Source organism: Triticum aestivum, chromosome 4D, assembly GCF_018294505.1.
Source record: "Triticum aestivum cultivar Chinese Spring chromosome 4D, IWGSC CS RefSeq v2.1, whole genome shotgun sequence".
Lineage (NCBI taxonomy): Eukaryota > Viridiplantae > Streptophyta > Magnoliopsida > Poales > Poaceae > Triticum > Triticum aestivum.
The window spans coordinates 468,497,021-468,506,361 of NC_057805.1; positions in this window are offsets into that span (position 1 = coordinate 468,497,021).

Genomic DNA, 9,341 nt, shown 5'->3' on the forward strand with positions numbered 1-9,341 from the left:
CGGCGTCCTGCCGGAAAGTGGCCAGATGGGCCAAGTTCAGGCCGGGATACCACGCCATGACAAACTCAAGGGCCCTCCGAGAACCGGCACGAGCCGCGGAGCCCTTCCAAGCCTCAAAGCGGCTGACCGCCACCTCCAGCCACTCGACAGTCTCGCTGGGGGTGCGTGGGATCTGAGCAGCCGGCCAGAGGGCGGCCAGCACCTGGGCCCCGACGCGTTGAAGGCGGCGGAGCATCCAATGAGCCGGCTGGAGGCGAGCATGGATAGCAACGAGCTGCTCGCTGAGGGTCCGAGGCGTGTTGGGCGCGATTTCCGCACCAGCCTGCCTTCGCTCGGCACGCTGAGCCTCGATGGCCTGGCTGGCGGCAACGGCGTAGCCAGGAAAGAAGTCTGCTCACAGGAAAAAGAAGTCTGAAGTCAGAAGCCGGCTCTTATAAACGGTCGGCGGACGAAAGAAAGGGAAGATAACTTACCATCGATCATATCTCCGACCGCGCCGTAGCCATCGGTCAGCCCCTTCTCCTTCTCGGCCCAGGCCGAGCGTTCGGTCTCGAACTTGGCCTGGAGGGCGGCCTCATCGTCCTTCGCCTTCTTGAGCGCCCCCTTGTGTTGATCCGCCTGGGCTGCCAGCTCCTTGGCCAGGCGGTCGCACTCCTCAACCGCCTTGCGGCGCTCCTCCTCCTTGGTGCGCAGCTCAGTTTGGGCTTCGCCCAGGCGCTGCTGCAGGTCGGCTGCCACTCATGCAGAAGACAAGAAAAAGAAGTCAGTCAACAAATCAACAAAGGGGAAAAGTAGTTTCCGGGAGATCCGGCCTGACTGATCAGCGGTCGGCCCGAATCTCGGGGGCTACACCCAGCGGGTGCGCTGACGCGCCCCCGCGAGACAGACGATGGAGTGCTTACTCCGGCTTTCGGCGAAATCAGTGGTCCGCTTGGCCAGCTCCCGGACATGGGAGTTGAAGGCGGCAGCGCGGATGTTGTGGTAGTCCTGCAACAAAGACAATAGAAGAAAAAAAAGGAAAGGTTAGCACTCGGAACTTACCATTAAGTTCCGAGCCGCCTGCTCAGCAGCCGGCCCGGAACTCAGGGGCTACACCCAGCGGGTGCGCTGGCGCGCCGCCACGGAAGATTACAAGAATAAAAAGCAAAACACAAGAAACGTACCCGAACGGCCGCTCGCGTCGACAAGAATGCCTTCGTGTACTGCTGGAGGGCGGCGCCTTGGGCCTGAAGTTGGGCCTGAACGTCCTGCACGGCCTTGTTCAGGATGCTGATGTCTACTACACAACCTTCTTCTTGTATACGTTGTTGGGCCTCCAAGTGCAGAGGTTTGTAGGACAGTAGCAAATTTCCCTCAAGTGGATGACCTAAGGTTTATCAATCCGTGGGAGGCGTAGGATGAAGATGGTCTCTCTCAAACAACCCTGCAACCAAATAACAAAGAGTCTCTTGTGTCCCCAACACACCCAATACAATGGTAAATTGTATAGGTGCACTAGTTCGGCGAAGAGATGGTGATACAAGTGCAATATGGATGGTAGATATGGGTATTTGTAATCTGAAAATATAAAAACAGCAAGGTAGCAAGCGATAAAAGTGAGCGTAAACGGTATTGCAATGCTAGGAAACAATGCCTAGGGTTCATACTTTCACTAGTGCAAGTTCTCTCAACAATAATAGCATAATTAGATCATATAACAATCCCTCAACAATGCAACAAAGAGTCACTCCAAAGTCACTAATAGCGGAGAACAAACGAAGAGATTATTGTAGGGTACGAAACCACCTCAAAGTTATCCTTTCTGATCGATCTATTCAAGAGTTCGTACTAGAATAACACCTTAAGACACAAATCAACCAAAACCCAAATGTCACCTAGATACTCCAATGTCACCTCAAGTATCCATGGGTATGATTATACGATATGCATCACACAATCTCAGATTCATCTATTCAAACCAACACAAAGAACTTCAAAGAGTGCCCCAAAGTTTCTACCGGAGAGTCAAGACGAAAACGTGTGCCAACCCCTATGCATAAGTTCACAAGGTCACTGAACCCGCAAGTTGATCACCAAAACATACATCAAGTAGATCACGTGAATATCCCATTGTCACCACAGATAAGCACATGCAAGACATACATCAAGTGTTCTCAAATCCTTAAAGGCTCAATCCGATAAGATAACTTCAAAGGGAAAACTCAATCCATTACAAGAGAGTAGAGGGGGAGAAACATCATAAGATCCAACTATAATAGCAAAGCTCGCGATACATAAAGATCATGCCGAATCAAGAACACGAGAGAGAGAGAGAGATCAAACACATAGCTACTGGTACATACCCTCAGCCCCGAGGGTGAACTACTCCCTCCTCGTCATAGAGAGCGCCGGGATGATGAAGATGGCCACCGGTGATGATTCCCCCCTCCGGCAGGGTGCCGGAACAGGGTCCCGATTGGTTTTTGGTGGCTACAGAGGCGTGCGGCGGCGGAACTCCCGTTCTAGGTTATTTTCTGGAGGTTTGGGGATTTATAGGAGAGGTTGGCGTCGAGAACAAGTCAGGGGGTCCCACGGAGAGTCCACGAGCACAGGGGCGCGCCCTCCACCCTAGTGGGGCCCACGGGACTCCCCTCCGGTAACTCTTCGTTCCAGTATTTTTTATATTTTCCAGAAAAAATCTCCATTGATTTTCAGCGCATTCTGAGAACTTTAATTTCTGCACAAAAACAACACCACGGTAGTTCTGCTGAAAACAGCGTTAGTCCGGGTTAGTTCTAACCAAATCATACCAAAATCATGTAAAAATATTATAAACATGGCATGAATATATCAAAAATTATAGATACGTTGGAGACGTATCAGCATCCCCAAGCTTAATTCCTGGTCGTCCTCGAGTAGGTAAATGATAAAAACAGAATTTTTGATATGGAATGCTACTTAACATATTTATCAATGTAATCTTCTCTATTGTGCCAAGAATATTCAGATCCATAAGATTCAAGACAAAAGTTTAATATTGACATAAAAATAATAATACTTCAAGCATACTAACAAAGTAATCATGTAATCTCAAAATAACATGGCCAAAGAAAGTTCATCCCTACAAAATCATATAGTTTGGCTATGCTCCATCTTCGTCACACAAAATGTTCAAATCATGCACAACCCCGATGATAAGCCAAGCAATTGTTTCATACTTTAGTATTCTCAAACTTTTTCAACTTTCACGCAATACATGAGCGTGAGCCATGGACATAGCACTATAGGTGGAATAGAATGGTGGTTGTGGAGAAGACAAAAAAGAGAGGAAGATGGTCTCACATCAACTAGGCGTATTAATGGGCTATGGAGATGCCCATCAATAGATATCAATGTGAGTGAGTAGGGATTGCCATGCAACGGATGCACTAGAGCTATAAGTGTATGAAAGCTCAACAAAAGAAACTAAGTGGGTGTGCATCCAACTTGCTTGCTCATGAAGACCTAGGGCATTTGAGGAAGCCCATTGTTGGAATATACAAGCCAAGTTCTATAATGAAAATTCCCACTAGTATATGAAAGTGACAAAATAAGAGACTCTCTATCATGAAGATCATGGTGCTACTTTGAAGCACAAGTGTGGAAAAGGATAGTAGCATTGTCCCTTCTCTCTTTTTTTTGTTTGACTTCTTTGGCCTCTCCCTTTTTTTCATTGGCTTCTTTGGCCTTTCTCTTTTTTTTCTCACACGGGGCAATGCTCCAATAATGATGATCATCACACTTCTATTTATTTACAACTCAAGAATTACAACTCGATACTTAGAACAAAATATGACTCTATATGAATGCCTTCGGTGGTGTACCGGGATGTGCAATGAATCAAGAGTGACATGTATGACAGAATTATGAAGGTGGCTTTGCGACAAATACGATGTCAACTACGTGATCATGCAAAGCAATATGACAATGATGGAGCGTGTCATAATAAACGGAATGGTGGAATTGCATGGCAATATATCTCGGAATGGCTATGGAAATGCCATAATAGGTAGGTATGGTGGCTGTTTTGAGGAAGGTAAATGGTGGGTTTATTGTACCGGCGAAAGTTGCGCGGTACTAGAGAGGCTAGCAATGGTGGAAGGGTGAGAGTGCGTATAATTCATGGACTCAACATTAGTCATAAAGAACTCACATACTTATTGCAAAAATCAACAAGTCATCGAAACCAAGCATTACGCACATGCTCCTAGAGGGATAGATTGGTAGGAAAAGACCATCACTCGTCCCCGACCGCCACTCATAAGGAAGACAATCAAAGAAACACGTCATGCTTCAAATTTGTTACACAACGGTTACCATACGTGCATGGTACGGGACTTGCAAAACTCAACACAAGTATTTCTCAAATTCACAATTACTCAACTAGCATGACTCTAATATCACCATCTTCATATCTCAAAACAATCATCAAGCATCAAACTTCTCATAGTATTCAATGCACTTTATATGAAAGTTTTTATTATACCCATCTTGGATGCCCATCATATTAGGACTAAATTCATAACCAAAGCAAATTACCATGCTGTTTAAGACTCTCAAAATAATATAAGTGAAGCATGAGAGTTCATCTATTTCTTCAAAATAAAACCACCGCCGTGCTCTAAAAGGATATAAGTGAAGCACTAGAGTAAAGGACAAACTACTCAGAATGATATAAGTGAAGATCAATGAGTAGTCGAATAATTATGCAACTATGTGAAGACTCTCTAACATTTAAGAATTTCAGATCTTGGTATTTTATTCAAACAGCAAGCAAAAAAATGACGCTCCAAGCAAAACACATATCATGTGGCGAATAAAAATATAGCTCCAAGTAAAGTTACCGATGAACGAAGACGAAAGAGGGGATGCCATCCGGGGCATCCCCAAGCTTAGGCTCTTGGTTGTCCTTGAATATTACCTTGGGGTGCCTTGGGCATCCCCAAGATTAGGCTCTTGCCACTCCTTACTCCATAGTCCATCGAATCTTTACCCAAAACTTGAAAACTTCACAACACAAAACTTAACAGAAAACTCATAAGCTCCATTAGTATAAGAAAATAAATCACCACTTAGGTACTGTTTTGAACTCATTCTAAATTCATATTGGTGTAATATCTACTGTATTCCAACTTCTCTATGGTTCATACCCTCTGATACTACTCATAGATTCATCAAAATAAGCAAACAACACATAGAAAACAGAATCTGTCAAAAACAGAACAGTCTGTAGTAATCTGTAACTCCCGAATACTTCTGTAACTCCAAAAATTCTGAAATAAATTGGTGTACCTGAGGAATTTGTCTATTAATCTTCTTCAAAAAGAATCAACTTAAAATCACTTTTATGTAAAAAAAAAGACAGCTAATCTCGTGAGGGCAAAGTTTCTGTTTTTTACAGCAAGATCACATTAACTTTCACCCAAGTCTTCCCAAAGGTTCTACTTGGCACTTTATTGAAACAAAAGCTATAAAACATGATTACTACAGTAGATTAATCATGTTAAAACACAAAAACAGAAGGGGTAAATACTGGGTTGTCTCCCAACAAGCGCTTTTCTTTAATGCCTTTTTAGCTAGGCATGACAATTTCAATGATGCTCACATAAAAGATAAGAATTGAAACATAAAGAGAGCATCATGAAGAATATGACTAAAACATTTAAGCCTAATCCACTTCCTATGCATAGGGATTTTGTGAGCAAACACCTTATCGGAACAATAATCAACTAGCATAGGAAGGCAAAACAAACATAACTTCAAGATTTTCAACACATAGAGAGGAAACTTGATATTATTGCAGTTCCTACAAGCATATATTTCTCCCTCATAATAAATTTCAGTGGCATCATGAATGAATTCAACAATATAACTATCACGTAAAGCATTATTTTCATGATCCCCAAGCATATAAATTTTATTACTCTGCACATAAGCACAATTCTTCTCATTCGGAATAGTGGGAGTATCACAAGAAACTCGAATACTATAAATTGTTTCCACATTAAAAGATTAATGTTCAGAAAAAGGGTAATCATAATCATGACAAGTTTTATAAATATAATCATCACTACTTTTTATAGCATAAGTATCATCACAATAATCATCATAAGTAGCAACTTTGTTCTCATCATAATCAATTGAAACCTCTTCCAAGATAGTGGGATCATTACTAAATAAAGTCATGACCACTCCAAATCCACTTTTATAATTATTACAATATTATTCAACATCCTCCAAAATAATGGGATCATTACATCCTAAAGTTGACACTCTTCCAAACCCACTTTTATCAATATAATCATCATAAATAGGGGCATGCTATCATCATAATAAATTTGCTCATCAAAACTTGGGAGACTAAAAATATCATCTTCATTAAACATAGCATCCCCAAGCTCGGGACAAACATTAATTGCAGCAAATAAATTCTCAAACGTGCCATTCTCATCAAACATAGCATCCCCAAGCTTGGGCCTTTTCATATCATAAGCATAATCACTCTCATCATTCATAGTATGGATAGCACCAATAGTATAGCAATTATCATCATCACAATGAGTAATAGGAGCAACATCATTTGGGAGGGATACCTTTTTACCTTTGCTTCTACGTCTTTTCTTTTTCTTCTTTGCATCATGTGTGGGTTTAATCCTCCTTTTGGAGCTCCTTATTAATGAGATTGGTTGAATAGAAAGCTCCTCCTTGTTACCTGATTCATCATAAGAAAGAATAGGAGGATATTGGGAAATCTCTTCCCTTTCATTAGTATTCTATTCATCTTCTATTTGTTTTCTTGTCTTTATGTAATTGGCAATATAAGGATTTTCAATGCAATTCACTGCACAATACATATAAATTTCCTCTAGATCAAAATCAAGAACTTTATCCAGGACAAATTCTGGAAGATCATTAGTTATACGTTTCATTTCTTCATAACCCACAAGCAAACTAAGTTCATTATGATGCTCAAGGGAAATCAAGTCATCACAATTTTTGGACACGATACGATCATGAAACAATTTGCATTGGAGATTTAAATGATCACGTTCATTGCAAAGTTCACAAGGATGGCAAAGAAATTTTAAATTTTTAGCACAAGCATCTAGCCTCTCTTGCAACCATTTAGTTTCTAAATACTTATGCCTCTTGCAAAATCTATCTTCCCTATTTGGTGTGTACTTGCAAACTCTATGCACTCCACAAAAATTGACATGCTTATAAGAGACATTTTCATCATGACTAGTGCAATCATCATTAGTACTATGGATATTCAGAGAGTTCATACTAACAACATTGCAATCATGCTCATCATTCAAAGATTTAGTGCCAAACATTTTAATGCATTCTTCTTCTAGCACTTGGGCACAATTTTCCTTCCCATCATTTTCATGAAAGATATTAAAAAGATGAAGCATGTGAGGCACCCTCAATTCCATTTTTTTATAGTTTTCTTTTATAACCTAAACTAGTGATAAAACAAGAAACTAAAAGATTCGATTGCAAGATCTAAAGATATACCTTCAAGCACTAACCTCCTGATACGTCCATTTTGCATCATGCTTTTATATCAATATTTATTGCATTATGGGCTGTTATTACACATTATGTCACAATACTTATGCCTATTCTCTCTTATTTTACAAGTTTTACATAAGGAGGGAGAATGCCGGCAGCTGGAATTCTGGGCTGGAAAAGGAGCAAATATTAGAGACCAAGGTAGTCAGAATCGCGATTCTGTTACACGATTCTACGACTTTACGATCCAAACTAACCCCTCTGATTCTATGATTTTAGTTCATAGAATCTACATTTCTACGATCCTAATAGTGAAGATCCTATGATTTGCGATCTTACCGTCGAAGCTCCGATCCGATTCAAAATCACGATTCTGACAACCTTGTTAGAGACCTATTCTGCACAACTCCAAAAGTCCTAAAACTCCACGAAAGTTATTTTTGGAAATAATAAAAAATATTGAGCGAAAGAAATACGTCAGGTGGGCCTCCACCTGTCCACGAGGGTGGGGGCGCGCCCTACCCCCTGGGCGCGCCCCCTGCCTCGTGGGCCCCCTGTTGGCCCTCCGGTGCCCATCTTCTGCTATATGAAGTCTTTCGTCCAAATAAAAAATCATAAGCAAGCTTTCGGGACGAGACTCCGCCGCCACGAGGTGGAACCTTGGCGGAACCAATCTAGGGCTCCGGCAGAGCTGTTCTGCCGGGGACACTTCCCTACGGGAGGGGGAAATCATCGCCATCGTCATCACCAACGCTCCTCTCATCGGGAGAGGGCAATCTCCATCGACATCTTCACCAGCACCATCTCCTCTCAAACCCTAGTTCATCTCTTGTATCCAATTCTTGTCTCATAGTCTGGGATTGGTACCTGTAGGTTGCTAGTAGTGTTGATTACTCCTTGTAGTTGATGCTAGTTGGTTTATTTGGTGGAAGATCATATGTTCAGATCCTATATGCATATTAATACTCCTCTAATTATGAACATGAATATGCTTTGTGAGTAGTTACGTTTGTTCCTGAGGACATGGGAGAAGTCTTGCTATTAGTAGTCATGTGAATTTGGTATTCGTTCGATATTTTGATGAGATGTATGTTGTCTCTCCTCTAGTGGTGTTATGTGAACATCGACTACATGACACTTCACCATTATTTGGGCCTAGAGGAAGGCATTGGGAAGTAATAAGTAGATGATGGGTTGCTAGAGTGACAGAAGCTTAAGCCCTAGTTTATGCGTTGCTTCGTAAGGGGCTGATTTGGATCCATATGTTTCATGCTATGGTTAGGTTTACCTTAATACTTTTGTTGTAGTTGCGGATGCTTGCAATAGAGGTTAATCATAAGTGGGATGCTTGTCCAAGTAAGGGCAGCACCCAAGCACCAGTCCACCCACATATCAAATTATCAAAGTAACGAATGCGAATCATATGAACGTGATGAAAACTAGCTTGACGATAATTCCCATGTGTCCTCGGGAGCGCTTTTCTCTATATAAGAGTTTGTCCATGCTTGTCCTTTGCTACAAAAAGGATTGGGCCACCTTGCTGCACTTTATTTACTTTTGTTACTTGTTGCACGTTACAAATTATCCTATCACAAAACTATCTGTTACCTATAATTTCAGTGCTTGCAGAGAATACCTTGCTGAAAACCGCTCATCATTTCCTTCTGCTCCTCGTTGGGTTCGACACTCTTACTTATCGAAAGGACTACGATAGATCCCCTATACTTGTGGGTCATCAAGATTCTTTTCTGGCGCCGTTGCCGGGGAGTGAAGCGCCTTTGGTAGGTGGAATTTGGTAAGGAAAA